Source organism: Leuciscus leuciscus (genome assembly GCF_965113295.1).
Source record: "Leuciscus leuciscus genome assembly, chromosome: 18".
Lineage (NCBI taxonomy): Eukaryota > Metazoa > Chordata > Actinopteri > Cypriniformes > Leuciscidae > Leuciscus > Leuciscus leuciscus.
Window position 1 is genome coordinate 35,236,696 of NC_138742.1, and position 16,521 is coordinate 35,253,216.

The following is a 16,521-nucleotide window of genomic DNA, read 5'->3' on the forward strand; positions in this document are numbered from 1 at the left end:
TACTTAGATTTAAACTTAGATTTAGACTTAGATTTAGACTTAGATTGAAAAGTAGCTTTCCTGTAGCTCAGTGGTAAGAGCACTGCGTTAACAACGCAAGGTTGTGGGTTTGATCCCAGGGGATTGCACATACCTATGTATAAATGTATAGGATAATGCAATGTAAGTCGCTTTGGATAAAAGCGTCTGCCAAATGCGTAAATGTAGATTCTATAGGCTACTCCACGTGAAAAAATGTGAATGTGTAGACACATAATATTAACATTACCTCTGTAGCAGCAGAAAGACTCTGTAGCTCTTTATCCCCATGTGATGAGCATTTGGTTGAGTACACTTTATAACACTATTTGTCATAATTTCTGGTGTATTGAGTAGGCGACTTACAACTGCCTGTGGTTCTGTTGGGACAGGAGGCTCCAAAAGACAGATATTACCATCAGACTCTATTGGGACCAACAAAAATCCTAACCCAAAGTAAAATAAATGGAAATATAAAAAATAGCCTATATAAAATATAACACATATGTAAACCTCTTACATTTTATGAAGGCCCTTGGATCTTTGGGAGTGACTGGCTCTGAAGTCCGTCCAGGAATTCCCTCAGCTGTAAATGCTGCTGCACTGCTAGACACTGGATGCTTTAGTTATTTAATATGTCACATGTTTGTAAAGTCAGGTAGCCTACACCCATACTATGCTCAAGCCTTACTTGACTGAATTATGTTTTTATATTTAATTTTCAGCTGCTGCCATGTTCTTTTAATACCTGCAGGATTGCCCCTACATGAAAATTTAAATTAGGTTGAATAACATACTGTTCTTCCAGTTTCACCTCTGATATTATAACAGTTGGGCAAGTTACTTGTATTACTAACTACAAATGACATCTTCAACATTGTAATTAGATTAATGTAATAATGACTATCTTTAGAAATTATTGGTCTACTTATTACTAATTACTAAATCCCATGTCAACCTTAAACACTTGAACAATACAAGGAGAGACAAGAAACAGCACTTTTAATGCTTTCAAATAAACAATATACAATTGCATGAATTATTCTTGAATTGACCAAAGTGTGTAGAGGGAGAAGGTTACATTAAAAATATAACTTAAAAATGTATGTTAAATAGCCTATACAGAATTGTTCTATAGTCTAATACAATTACATCAGATTTAACTTTAAATTACAGAAGAATTAAGAGTAATCCCTTTAATTAAATTACAGTATTTAGATTACTTGGTAATTAATTACACCCAACACTGTATAACAGTAATTAAAATGTGAAGAAATATGCAGACCTCTTTTTGTCTGGCGCTGTTGCCATGGTGACTCATAATATCTGTGATCCATTGATAATGGCTTTTTATAGTTGTGGTGCACGCGCTTAACTCAGAGTCAGTCAACTCAGAGTTGATTGAACTAACTCATTTCAGCTGTTCTGTAACCGAAAACTCAGAGTTTTCCATCTCAGGGTAAGTCAACTCAGAGTTCAAGTTTTAACTCAGAGTTGGTTGAACCTCTTTATTGAAACAGGCCCCTGGACAGCTGACGTTGTTATGGTCGACGCGCTGTACACGGTAAACCAATCACAACAGACTGAGCTGTCTGGCCAATCAGAGCAGAGTAGCTAGAGGAAAGGCGGGATTTAGAGAGATTGATTCATCTGACGAGTCGTTTGAGAATCATTGAAAATGTGGTGATGTGCAAATGTATATTAAGAAGAAAAAAAAACACCTCTTTTTACCTTTGATGCATGTAAACCTGTTGGAGGAGACTCCACAACAACATTAGGAAACTTTAAAATAGCATAATAAGGGCACTTTAATATTAGAAACGATGTCCAGCGCTAGAGAGAGTGAAGCGGGAAGGCCTGAAAACAGACCTTTTGATTTTGCGAGTTACTGTCTTTTCTCGTGGCAAAGTTTTGATTAAATTAACCAATTATTTTGATTAAATTTAAATTTTAATTAAAAAGTTTTAATGATATCTGTGCATGATTAAATGTGAGCGAATGTTTGACTATTCTTTTTAACTCTTTAATGAAAATAATATCAGAGTCTGTTAGAATAAAATCAAATGTTTACAATTTATTATGTCAGGTAAATGTATCATGTCAATTTCATAATCAGTTCAAAGATAATCAATACAATAACATCAAATGCTCAGAGATAAAGAGTAAAAGATGTAGGCTAAACCCGACATTTAGAAAAATACATAATGCTGAAGTCCTTGAGGTCAAATTATTGTGTACAAATTATCCCTAAAACTCTTAATAACTTAATACCTCTTAGGGAATGAGACATTTGTACCAGTCGCTCTGAGACATTTCAAATGATACCAAACATGTATAATACTGTATGATAATTATTCACATTAAACCAAATTTCAGGTGATCTCAGCATGAAAGAGAGAGAGTGGGGGAAGTGGGAAAGACATGTAGATTAGGATGAATCTGAGGCGAGACTTGCGTCTCGAATGGTAATGCCACCTTCACAAGAGTGAGTTCAAAAGTGAATTTCCTTTGTTCTCTCAGAGAGTAGCTCTCTCTTCCAGTTCTTCCAGTTCTTCCAGTCTTACAACTAACAACTAATTCTTGTTTGTAATGACTATCATATAGTGTACGTTCATTTTTTTGTGCTTCCTCATCACTTGTTCATCATCTGCGCTTTATTTTTCGTGAAGCATTATTTTGTTGTGCTTCTGCTATGATAAACAGACATCCACTCTTGGATTGCGTGTGTAACGGAGGACAGCTAGTGTGAGTCGCGCAGACGACTGCTAGTGAATGCTGGTGGGGGGGAAATTCGATTCCTAGATGCATCGCGGACGTGGACGATTCTGAATCGATTCACAAATGTCAAAAATAAATTTTCAATTTTTAAAAATAATAATAACGTAATATTGACGAAACGCAAAAGGCGGAAGTCTGAAGCGCAGAAGTGCAGCACCCGGACAGTCTGTGGCGTGCGCATAACAGAGACGCATGATGGCTGAGCGCCAAATCCAAACGGCACCCTCTTCGTTAAAAGATAACATATGGAAAATTGGCATAATTTCATTGTGGCCTTTTTTCTATTTTTGTATAAGCTGTTTTTGAATGTGGTATACAGCAACAATTTCAAGTCAGAAGTCTTAGACTCTTTATTATTTAGTTGCTTTAAAAGTACCAAGTAGTCACACACAAAAAAAGATGCATCGATAATCGTTTTAGCATCGCATCACAGCCCTCTGAATCGTAACCGAATTGAATCGTGAGGTGCCTAGAGATTCACACTCCTAGAATGTGGTGTATGGGGTAATTGGTTAGTGCACTCGACTCGCTTGCAGGGGATCGGGATTGGAGACCGACTCAGAGAAGGGCTTTTAGGATTGGATTGTGAGTTTTGGAGGCGGAGCAATGAAGAAGGGGTGTGTTTGTTTGGGTTGATTTCAAATATCAACATTGGCCAACAGCATATTTCAAAAACGACTTACCCCACCTTTAAATGAATCACTCCACCCATTCACACAAAGGGAAAGTAAAAGTTAAAGTAAAACAGAAACAATGTTGTGGCACAGATATTCCGCACTGCCACAACATACAGACATTCATTTGTTTTTGTCATTTTATTTTAATTTCAGAATTATTGTGTGTGTATGAACGAGCATGTTTATAAACAAAATGTAGCCCCTTACATTTTTTTGTTAAAAAATCAGAAAAATATATATATTTTGACAGTCTTAACCAGGGGTGTTTCTAGGTTTAAAAAACAAGGCTGGGGGAGGGTGATAAGAAAACATGATTTACGAGAGCAGTTTTTGCTCACCAGTGCTAATCAGACTATCTTTATTATGTGCTGGATGCTTTCTAGAGATTCTGCAAGCATATCTTGTTTCTTCTTGTTTCTCTCTGGATTCTGTGCGTAGCTGCTTGCCTGATCTCCCTAACTCAACTGCAATACAAAAGTAAAATACAGAGTACAATGTGCTTGTATGTAAACAGCTCATTTCTTTTTTGTGAACAATTGTTTTTTTATTGAGCAGTCAGTTCAATGTAAGAAAAAATATACAACATATTAAAGTGAAACCCATACCCCCCCACCCACCACCAATCAGGTAGACTTATTCTGTGCTAAGGAAATGTAAGACATTGCAGTGGAAAAGGTAAAAAATAGAATACCTAATCAATAGATAAATAGAAAATGTACATAAACACTAAAATATATCTTACATCAAAAAGAAGAAACAAAGGATTTAACAATGTCAGAAATTGCACTCCAATTCTTTAAAGTCTTTGCCTTTGCTCCATGAATGCGAACTGTTGATAGCTCCAGCAGAGATGAGCCCCATCGCCTGCTCATCGTATGTGGAGGAATACAGTGACTGAATAACGTTTTCTTTACATCAGTGAAAGCAGTTTAAAAGTAAGTTTCTCTATTGCGGAGACAATGCCAATTCAGAGAAGTTGTTTAGAAAGAAAAGTTCTGGATTGAAAACCACATCCTTATCTAACAGGAATGATATGTCATGAACAAGCTGAGGCCAGAAAGGAAAACATGTAAATATGTACCAAGTGTTTTCTGCGGACATAAATGACAATTCTGGGAAGGAGAAAAATGCATATAGAAAGTTTTTAAAGGGGATAGGTAGAGTCTGTGCAGAAGTTTCCAGTGGATTATCTGATGATTTGGGGTTTTTGAGGATCATGAGATTGTCTCCCAAATTTGCTCAGTGGATAAATTATGGATGTCCTCACTGATATCCTTAGTCCAGCAGTTGATATGGAAAGTGGTGTGTATGAGTTTTTGAGGAGAAAAGAGTGAATAGCTGAGGCAGAAGTAACAGAATTATCATTTGGAAGAATTGTCTTTTGCAAGGGATGTTCAGGTAATTGTGAATCCCAGGGAACTCCATATGATCTAATGCGAAGATACATGAAAAAGGAAGTTCCTGGTAAATTAAAGAGAGCCTTAATATCTTGAAATGATTTCAGCCCTTTGTCATCAATTTCAATAGAATTTAACTGGTAAGCCATCTAGGCCTGGGGATTTACCCTTGCTCACTCCTCTGGCCGATGATAGGTCTAGCTAAGAGCTCAGAGTCTGACTCTGACAGAAGCGGAAGAGCAAGAGTAGATAAAAAGGAAGTATGGGATTTAGGGTTGCAGTTAGAGTTAGAGCTGTATAATTCACAATAAAAGGAACGAAAAGTGTCGTTTATACTCTTCTGGTCAGTCAGGACCTCACCGGCTTGAGAGTTCACTGCTGTAATATGAGCACATCTTTTGCTATTACGTAGTCTTAAAGCCAGTAAATGGCTAGGTCTGCTACCATGAAAATAAAAGTTTTGTCTGGATCTTTGTATGAGAAATTCAGCTCTGTATCTATATAATAAATTAAATTATTTCCTAACAGTTTCTTTTTTTTAGATGTAATATTATCAGAAAAAGAGTGTTGGTTTGCCCGTCATGACAGTCTTCAGCGTGGCTGGATACAGAAGACAGTTATGCAGACCTGTCTCGGGGAAAAAGCTCAGCATTACGTCTTACTTCGTTTAGAATAAGATTCCTGTGTTGTAGCGTAGCAGTTTGAAAAGAAACACTCGTGGTTTGGATTGATCAGTTGAAGCTTGTAAACTCGGTGCGCACGTTCGATGCCCGCTAGTGATGGGATCCAGGTCGGAAGTGCCCATTTCAGAAAGCCAGTTGGGTCATCTTTCTCGGCCCCTTCAGGTAACCCTTACAGCCGGAAGTTACTGCGATCCTGTAGATCTGTCACTTGTTGCTCGAGTGCATCCAAACGCCAAGTGTGTTCGTTGACCACTCGTTTCTGTTCTCTCCGTTCCCCGGTTAAAAAGTCAACTTTAGAGCACATATTCTGGACTGTGGTCATGTGAGAGGCGAACTCCGTGCGCATTGCTGTTAATTCGGTTTTCAAAATGTCCTCAGATCGCTTTATAGTGGTCGCCATGTTGTCCTCCATGTCCGCTCTGGCCGTCGTGCTGCTTGATTTAGTTTTCTTCTTTATTGGAGGAAATGAATGGGAAAGATAAGCAAGTTTCCGACTGTGTGACATTTACAAACCAACTGGAAATGAAAAAACTACCCCAGATGTAAAAAAATAAAGTAAAAAAGCAGTAAAAGAAGGGCTAAATACGCGGAGCTTGACTAATGTGCGTCTGGGCCCATGAAAGGGTCACGTGATCTCACCTAAACAGCTCATTTCTGACACAACAAAATGCTGTTATTTATAATTGAATACATTGTAGTCCTAATTTATATACACACACTACAAATGTTGAGTTTCCATGTTTTGTGGGGACATTCCATAGGCAATGAATTTTTTACTGAAGAAACTCTATTTCCTACATTACAAAAAAATGCTTGTCTTTATAAATTTTTTCTTATTTCCAGTCAAAATGTCTAAAAAATATTACAGTAAATCAAGATGCAATTACTTGCAAAATTGCATAAGATAAGTAGTCTCCTGTGGGGGAAAAATATAAATTAAGTGCATTTTGCATAAAACAAGTAAAATTATCTCCCAGTGGGGTAAGAAAAATATGATTAGTTGTCCCCATAACATATGGTATACCTGAACCACACACACACACACACACACACACACACACACACACACACACACCGATCCTGGTGCAGGTCATCTCTACTGCCATCTGGAAAGTTAAGCATTAAAACTTAAAACAATGAAAACGTACTCGGTTACTAACGTAACCTCGGTTCTCTCTAGAAGAGGGAACGAGTACTGCGTAAGATATCTTACGCTAGGGGAAAATCCTTTTTCCGCGAGATATTGAAGCCAAAAATTATCCTTAATTTTGTAATAATGCAAAACGCGTTGCAGCAGCAATGCAGACATAGGCGAGACAGCTCGCGCGCCTATTGGCTGCTCTGCGGCAACTGCAGCAGCCTATCGAGCGAGGCCTGGCGTGACGTCAGACCCAATCAGGGCACTTCGCGCCCGCTGCGTCACGTCCCGCCGAAATGGGCGTGGTCTAGGCCTATAAATATCGCTCGCAGGCAGCTATTATCTGGTTTTTCATCATCGAAGCAACCAGAGCGTGTGCATGCACGGCAAGATACGCAGTACTCGTTCCCTCTTCTAGAGAGAACCGAGGTTACGTTAGTAACCGAGTACGTTCTCTTACGAGAGGTCTCTCGTACTGCGTAAGATATCTTACGCTAGGGGACCCAGTGTAAAACGCCGTGCGTGCTGAGATCTGACACCAAAGACCCAAGGGCGAAAGCCCGGGGTACATATAGTGCACAAACACTCAGTGAACTCACAGAGAGTCCGGGAAGAAGGAGGGGTGCAGCCTCACTTTTCCACATAAAGTAGCGTCGAAGGGACGCAAATTTCATCATACAGACAGGGCGGGGTACGGCCTGAACAGATGGGAAAAAAATGTGGGTCTTACACAGTTTGCCCAGCTTTAAAACTGTCGAAAATTGAGCTGTGCTCAGTAAACGCAGCATTCTGAGCTGAACGCATCAGGTCAGATAATACTGGTAGTCTAGACCGACAGCAGCCTGGCCTGCAGGGCGGGAACCTCTAGGTTATAAAACCTTATAAATGTAGACGGGGAGGCCCAGCCTGCCGCCATACAAATATCTTGCAAGGCAATCCCACTCGACCAAGCCCACGAAGAGGCCATGCCTCTTGTGGAATGCGCTCTGACACCCAAAGGGCACTGCATGCCCTTGGAGGCGTATGCCAGCGCTATAGCATCAACTATCCATCTGGATAGGCTCTGTTTCGACGCGGCTAGTCCCTTAGAACGTCCGCTAAACGAAACAAAGAGCTGTTCCGTCTGTCTGAAAACAGACGAGCGAGACACATAAGCTCGTAATGCCCTGACTGGGCAAAGGAGGCTCGCATCTCTTTCCTCATCAGGGACCGGTAGGGCTGACAGAGAGATAATCTGCGCCCTAAACGGTGTGTTGAGGGATTTTGGAACATAACCGTGCTTAGGTTTGAGTATAACTTTTGAGTCATTGGCAGGCTTGGGAGGGTTACTTTAAAAATGTATTCCGTTACAGTTACAAATTACTTCATAAAAAAAGTATTCAGTAACGTAATCCAAGTACTATAATATGAAAGTAATGTAACTGATTACTTTGGGATTACTTCAAGGTCACGTATATAAATAAAGTCAAGCAAGAAGAAATATTATTAAACAAATTTTTTATTTTTTTATTAAGAATTTGGTCCAGTGTACAATATTTGCAAAATATACACACATGCCTGAATATATATTTATGTAAAGGGCTATACAGACATCTAGTGGCTAATGTATGGTATTACAGATTATTTTGTTTTATTTTTAACTAATTTTTAACTAAAAAATAAAAACACAACATTTAACATTTTTACACAATCTACATATTAGTTTATTTTAAAATAGGCCTACATGTTGACTAAAGCCGTGATCTTTCTTAATTTGCCTGACTGGACATGGGGCGTTGGCAGTGGGAGTTCCCCTATGTTACCTAGACAGCGAACATCCCGTTACGTGAGAAGAGATTAAAGAAAGGACATTTTCTACAAAATAGCAGCGCAATTTCCATGAATTAAAAGCGATTTTACCCGCAGGCGGCATCGTTTCTACTAGCAGCAGTGATTCATTCAGCATCTGAGGAGATTGTAGAAAGCTGTTATTTGCACATGCACCAGCGCGTGGCACACGTGAGTCATTACTGGCAACAGAACCAGGAACTACTGTATAATCAAGCAGCGCTTAATATAGTGTTATTATGCCAAAATACTTATTTATTTAGTTTTAAATGAAACCATTGTAATCCTGAAAGTATTCCCCCTTTTTTCAAAATGTAACTATAATCTGATTACTATGTTTTTTTACGTAACTGTAACGGATTACAGTTACTGGATTTTTGTATCCTGATTACATAACGCCGTTACATGTATTCCGTTACTCCCCAACCCTGGTCATTGGGCCCAAACTCCATGCACGCCGCGCTCACAGAGAGCGCGTGCAGATCCCCTATGCGCTTCACCGAAGCGAGAGCCAGCAAAAACACCGTTTTGAAAGACAGGTGTTTCAAATCGATTGACTGTAAAGGCTCAAATGGCGCACCTTTCATGGCTTCCAGAACCGTAGAAAGGTCCCATACGGGGACTGAGGGAGGTCTGGGAGGATTCAGTCTCTTAGCTCCTTTAAGGAAGCGGATGACTAAATCGTTCCTTCCTATTGACTGACCAAGCGTTGTTTCTGAGAACGCTGCTATAGCCGCCACATAAACTTTGAGCGTGGAGGGGGCCCTGCCCCCATCCAACAGCTCTTGTAGGAAGGAAAGCACCTCCGTCACATCACAATTTGTGGGTGACACACCACGGGCTGTGCACCAGCCCGAAAACACTGACCATTTCGAAGAATAGAGTCGTCTTGTAGACGGAGCTCTAGCCTGCGTGATCGTGTTTAATACTCCTTTAGGGAGTCCAACATGTACCCGTTGATGGCCCAGACATGAAGGGACCATAGATCCGGGTGAGGATGCCAGATCGAGCCGCGGGCCTGTGAGAGGAGATCTCTCCTCACTGGTACTGGCCACGGGGCAGTACTTGCTAACTGCATCACGGCTGGGAACCAAGGTTGGTTTTTCCAGAACGGTGCTACCAGCAGTACTGAGCATCCTTCTTCCCTGATCCGTTCTATCACCTGAGGCAGGAGAGAGACGGGGGGAAAAGCATAGAGCGGGCGGCGGGGCCACACATGGGCCAGCGCGCTCCTGCTCTTGGAGAAAAATTCTTGACAGTGAGCGTTTTCTTGAGACGCAAACAGGTCCACTTCCGCTCTGCCGAATTTCTTCCACAGCAGTTGGACTGTCTGTGGGTGTAGGGACCATTCGCCTGCCGGAACATTGTTCCTGGACAGTCTGTCTGGTCCTATATTCATGATCCCTGGCACGTGCGCTGCTCTGAGCGAGCGCAGGTTGCACTGAGCCCATACCAGGAGGCGTTCTGCCAGCCTGTACAGTTTCTCGGATCTGATGCCGCCCTGGCGATTTATGTAGGATACCACAGACATGTTGTCCGAGCGGACCAAGACGTGGTGACCTTTTATTTGGGGACAAAAACGCGTCAGCGCGTTGTCTACTGCCAGCATTTCGAGGCAGTTTATGTGCAGGAGCTTCTCCCGTTCTGACCACTGGCCGAAGAACGGTCTGCCCTCGAGCAGCGCTCCCCATCCCGAGGTGGACGCGTCCGTGGACACCACTTTCACCCTCGAGGAAGTCCCCAGGCTTACACCTGATTGGTACCAGTCGTTCGCTTTCCAGGGTTTCAGAGCTGTAACGCATTTCTGATTGACCCTGAGGCGAAGCAAACCGGGTGCCCACGCTTTGCGTGGGACTCGCGCTTTCAGCCAAAACTGCAGCGGGCGCATGCGGAGCAGACCCAGCTGGAGTACTGACGATGCTGAGGCCATGAGACCTAGCATCTTCTGAAATCTTTTGAGCGGGACAGACGCGCCGCAGCGAAAAGAGTTCGCTGTGCGTCGAATGTCTACCGCGCGCTGTTGTGATAGTCGCGCTATCATGGATAGTGAGTCCAGTTCTGTGCCCAGGAAAGATATTTTCTGACTGGGTGACAGGGAGCTCTTCGCCCAATTGACACTCAGACCCAAATCCTCGAGGTGATCGAGTAAAATGGTCGTGTGTTCTATGAGCACTGCGCGAGATTGCGCTAGAATCAGCCAATCGTCCAAATAATTCAGCACTCGCATGCCTCTCATTCTGAGGGGTGCGAGCGCCGTGTCCATGCACTTCGTAAATGTACGGGGTGCTAGGGACAAACCGAACGGCAGGACTGTGTACTGATATGCCTGGCCCTCGAAGGCGAATCTCAAAAATCGCCTGTGACGTGACGCTATCTGTATTTGAAAATACGCGTCTTTCAGATCTATTGACACAAACCAATCTCCTTGGCGAATCTGCACAAGGATTTGCCTGGTCGTGAGCATCCTGAACTGTCGCTTCACAAGCACTTTGTTCAGTTGCCTTAGATCTAGTATGGGTCTGAGACCCCCGTCTTTTTTCGGTACCAGGAAGTATCTGCTGTATAGCCCTCCTTCGCTCTGATCTTGAGAGAGGGGTTCTATGGCCCCTTTTCTCAATAGTTTCGTCACTTCGGCTCGAAGTAGATGTGCTACTTCTGTTTTTACCGTGGTCTCGACGCGCGCCACATAGCGGCGAGGGCGTCGGCGAAACTGCAGCGAATAGCCTCTTTTTATAATGTTCAGCACCCACTTCGAAACCCCGGGCAGCTTTGCCCATGCGTCTGCATGGATAGCTAGGGGTCGAATACGAAGCGCGCTCCGCTCGCTCAGCGATGGAGAAGCTTCTGTGTGCTGTAACACAAGCGTGTCGCTCGTGACATTTGAGGCATGGGGCGCGCTGATGACAGCGGGCAGATTGCCCGCGCTCGACTCCTCTACGGTGGTTAACCGCGAGGGGGAGGGCTGGGCGGTTCCCGTGGGAACTGTCATGTCTATGTGTGGATGTGGGCGCGGGACAGCGGGCACATTTATCACACCGAAAACATCGTTCGCTTGCGTGAAGCGAGTGCACGTTGGTTTCGTTTTTACAGAAACCGTGAGACATGCATAACGTGGTGTTAGTGGGCACTGGGTAGTGGGCACATTCACCATGTTTGAAGCGCAACCGACCTGAGTCGGTTTTATGTGCGCGAGCCCTGTGTGACAGGCTGTGCTTATGTGTAGGGATGGGCACTGGGCAGTGGGCATTCTTACTACACAAGAAACACCATCGGCCGTGGCCGGGACACCAGAAAATACGCTCTTTTGGGGATTTATCTGGGTAGCCGTGAAAACGGCATTTGTGTGCAGGCAAGCGGGTGACAGAACCGACTTGATGGCTGCAGAAAACACTGGAACAGTCACATTTTCTGGAACTGGACGAGCGAATAGCTTTGGTGTGAGTCCGGCCGCAGCGGGACTGGAACACCGTCGTTTTCCTAGCTGTGCTAGGACGACTTCGGGGCCTCGGGCTTCACCGTAACCTTAGGTCGCGGGCCGCGTCCTGCGGGGCGGCGACCGGATGAGCGGGAGCGCGGTCTCGCGCTTCTGGCCTGGCGGCGCTGTGAAGTGGAGGCGGTGGACGGTGGCTGTGGCTGTGAGCTCTGAGCAGACGGTTTCGCACGGCCTGCTGCAGAGCTGGAGCGCTTCGGGAGGAAGTGCTTCATAGCCTGAGACGCTTTCTGTACCTCTGCGAATCTCTCCGCGAAATCTTTGACGGAGGATCCGAAGAGGCCTGCGGCGGAAAGCGGGGCGTCGAGGAACGCGGTGCGCTCAGACTCGGCCATTTCCGAGAGCGTCAGCCATAGATGTCTCTCAGACACGGTGAGAGAAGCCATAGTCCGCTGCGGACTTAGTAGCACGAAGGGCGAGGTCCGTGGCACTCCTTAAGTCCGGCACGCAGATCGCGTCAGGTCCTTCCTCATCCAGCTTACGGCGGAGATCGGCCTGGAAGATCTGGAGCGTTGCCATGGTATGCAACGCTGACGCAGCTTGCCCGGCGGCGGAGAAAGCGCGGTGGAGCAAGCTCGACGTCGTGCGACAAGCTTTAGAGGGTAGGGCCGGCTTAGCGCGCCGTCCAGCGGAGGGCGGGCATAAGTGGGCCGCTATCGCCTCTTCAACCGGCGGCAGCGAGAGGTATCCTTTGTTCTTGGCATCGTCAACGGCGGAGAATGCCAAAGAAACAGCAGGACGCACTCTAGCAGAATAGGGGGCGCTCCAGGACTTGGCGACTTCTTCGTGTAACTCAGGAAGAAAAGGCGCCGGTCTGGACACAGGTGAAGCGCGCTCCCCAGGCAGGAAAAATCCATCCAGCCGGTTGTGAGCGGGCTGCTCAGGCGAAGACCACTCGAGGCCGAGGCTCGCCGCGGCCTGTGCGAGTACTCGCATGAGTTCCGTCTCGATGGAAGCTCTCTTGCCTGACGAAGTGCGGGCAGGGGGCGTGGGGTCCTCAGAGCCCGCCCAATCCTCACTGCCTGACGCCAGGATAGAGCAGGAATCATCCTCTCCCAGCAGGGCTTCCTCATCCGCGATATCAACGGAAGCGGCGGCAGACGGCGGCCGCTGTCCGTCAGGAAGCGAAACAGAAGAAGCCGGGGAAGCAAGCGGGCGAACCGGCGAGCTTTGGCGGCTGAGGGAGGGTTCCGGGGCCCGCTGGGCACGGCGCTTTTTACGGCGCGACGCCGCGGCGGGCGGGGGAGCAGTCTCGGTGAAGACGGCTAGGCGAGTCCTCAGAGTCGCCATTGCCATCAGCTCGCAGTGAGGGCATCCGCCGTCAGCGAGCGCGAGAGCTGCATGTTCCTCACCCAGGCAGGAAACGCAGATCACGTGGCGGTCCCCGTCGCTGAGTGTGGCTCTGCACGAGCCGCAGGAAGGCATCTTTAAAAAGACGCTAGCTCTTTTAGAAATGTGTGTCGCGGCGGCGACACACACACACAGAAATACAGTGTAATAAAGAGAAGGATATAAGCGCCGGAAAGCGCAGCAGGAAGGCAGGAAGGCGGCGCGGCCAGCGACTTCAGTGACTCGTCCCGCTGAAGGTGCTCTCTCTCGACGGCGCGGCTCCTAATCCAGCTCCAGCGATGCGTGTGCTTCGCTTGAAGGATGAAAAATCAGATAATAGCTGCCTGCGAGCGATATTTATAGGCCTAGACCACGCCCATTTCGGCGGGACGTGACGCAGCGGGCGCGAAGTGCCCTGATTGGGTCTGACGTCACGCCAGGCCTCGCTCGATAGGCTGCTGCAGTTGCCGCAGAGCAGCCAATAGGCGCGCAAGCTGTCTCGCCTATGTCTGCATTGCTGCTGCAACGCGTTTTGCATTATTACAAAATTAAGGATAATTTTTGGCTTCAATATCTCGCGGAAAAAGGATTTTCCCCTAGCGTAAGATATCTTACGCAGTACGAGAGACCTCTCGTAAGAGAACTACATGACTCTGTGGCTGATGTCTTGAGATTTATATGTTTGTTCAGGCTTTGCTTTATGTATTTCCCCAGCGTTGAAATCAGGCAAATATAAATGTCAGAAAACCTGATTCCTGGCCATTTAAAAGTCATTAAATGTCAATGGACCACTGCATCATTTAATTTAAGCAGGTAATAGTTGGTTTTACTCCCGTAGGTTTCACTTAAAGGTGCACTGTGATTTTTAGCAGCATCTAGTGGTGAGGTTGTGAATTGCAACCAAGAGCAGTTACAGTGGCCGACAGGAAAAGTTGCCATTGTCTGAGACAGCAGAGAGTAGCCAGTTCAACAATGAGGTTTCTTTACAAAGATAAATTAAGAAATTAGGTTTACTTGATTATTCAGTAAAACGATATGTTAGTGCGAATATTATTGTAACTTGTTCATCGTTGTGTCAGTGTTTTATTTGCTGACTTTAGCTAGATTCTTTGCACGCAAAACAACATAGTGACAAAACACGTTTGTCCATTTAGGGCCACCGTAGAAACATGTCGGCGCAAAATGTCTATTTCAATGACCCGCGGTGTGTGTAGAGAGAAAGGCCTCATTCTAAGGTAATACAAACATAACGGTTCATTATGTAAGGTCTTTATACATCACTGAAAACATAGTTATGTATGTGATATTTCATTTCTGTCAACAGATCCTCCTAAATATTACACTATGCACCTTAAACAGAGTTTCTGAACATCTAAAAATTACACAGCAAAACTCCAGTGTTAAAATTAAATCTCCTTAGAGTGTATTTGGCTCCACACTCAAGAGTGTTAAAATATGAGTGTTAAAGTAACACGGAAGCAGTGGTAAAGTTAATGAGATAATTAAGTGATTAATTGAGTGATGATTGAGCATTATTGAAGACACCTGATGTTAACAAGCAGAATCACTGAAAGAGAAAAGCACTAGTTAAGTTACCATGATGGTGATCGGTGTTTGCTCTAGTTGGGCTCTTGACCCTTAAACTATTAACTTTATATATATTTTTATTTATTTTTATTTATTGCTGCTGTAACTGAGTTATGACTGCCAGATGAACAAAGAGAAAAGATGATCAGGTGATGTTGGTGATGTTTTGACATAATCATAGTTTGACCTGAACTCATTTAGAGAGTCAGGTTTGCCTTGTTGATTACAGCAGCCTGTGATTCTATAGCATATGATTTTCTGCATTTTCATTATAATTAAAAATATTTCTTAAAAGTTGTTCTGATCAAAAGTATTTATCTTATGAACACAGACATCAAGAATCAGCCTGTGAATCTCAACAATGGTGACAATAATAAAGCATGTTGCAGTGCATTCTGGGTGCCACCAATCAAAACTCATTCATGGCTCCCATCATGCATTGCGGTATGAATAAATTATGATCTGAATCATCTTAGTATTTTCCTTTTCCTAATTGAATATTCTGTTTGTCAACATTGTTAAGATTCATACACTGATTCTTGATATCTGTGTGTGCCTAAATGAAATAAAAAAAATTAAAAATCAGAACTACTTTTAAGAAATCCTTTGGATAATTTAGAAAATTCTGGATCTTATGCTGTAGAATCACTGTGATTATGTAATCAACAATATAAATCTAAATCAGAGATACGGCTCTACATGAGTTTAGTGATTCAGGTCAAATAATGATTACGTCAAAACCAACACCACCTGATCACCTTTTCTCTTTGTTCATCTGGCAGTCATAACTCAGTTACAGCAGCCAAACAACATCTAAAGTTAATACTTTAAGGGTCAAGAGCCCTACTTAGAGCAAACACCGATCACCATAATGGTGACTTAAAATAGTGATCTCGTTTCACTTTAGCTTTCTTTACTGGTGCAAATGTGTTTGACACACACACTGTCACAGCGGCCAAAGATATAGATATAATAATAAAGATATAATCAGAGTTAAGAGCCCAACTAATGGAAACACTAATCACTGTTATGGTGACTTCAAATGAAACACATTAGAGTTAAACCTCTGTTAATTCTCAATAAAAACGTTTGTAGACGTCTGACAGAAATAAAGTGAGTCTGGTTAGTAATAAGTGAAGCTGGTAATGCTGTTTGTGGAGTTGTTTAATCCTCCTCTGCTGAGATCTTCACAGGTTTAATGTCTTCTTTTCTCTTCAGTTGATGTCATCTAAGGCTGTGGCTGAAGTCAGTTGTAGTTCTTGTTTCTGCTCGTCTCTTTTTCTGTTCTCTTCTTTCCTTCAGTGATTCTGCTTGTTAACCCTCTGAGGTCGAGAAACGCGCCGACGCGTTTTGCTGGATTTTTTTCACATAGCAGCAACATAAACTTAAAAAAATCCGTCATTTATGGTCATATAAATAAAATAAATACATGATTATAAACTATAGAGGGTCTTCTTTTTTTGTGTACACTCACATTAACATCAAAACCTTGTTTTTATTTTTAAATAAATAAAATAAACAGGGTGCGCTTTCAGCTCACTCTGTCTCCGCAAAAATCTTTCTGAAACAAGTCTGGAAAATGAACTGCAACTCAGCG

General features: G+C 43.8%; 1 protein-coding gene and 1 long non-coding RNA gene across 4 annotated transcripts in view; one reads left to right on the top strand and one right to left on the bottom strand.

The window, feature by feature from the left end:
* irf10 (interferon regulatory factor 10) overlaps positions 1-16,521 on the top strand; it is a 76,123-nt gene that overhangs the window by 20,999 nt on the left and 38,603 nt on the right. The gene's annotated exons all lie outside the window — the stretch shown is intronic.
* Positions 1,566-14,368, bottom strand: LOC309480370. Its single transcript, XR_014199599.1, has 2 exons — positions 13,985-14,368; positions 1,566-6,700 (listed from the first exon to the last, which is right to left on the bottom strand). It is a non-coding gene; the product is annotated as an uncharacterized lncRNA (long non-coding RNA).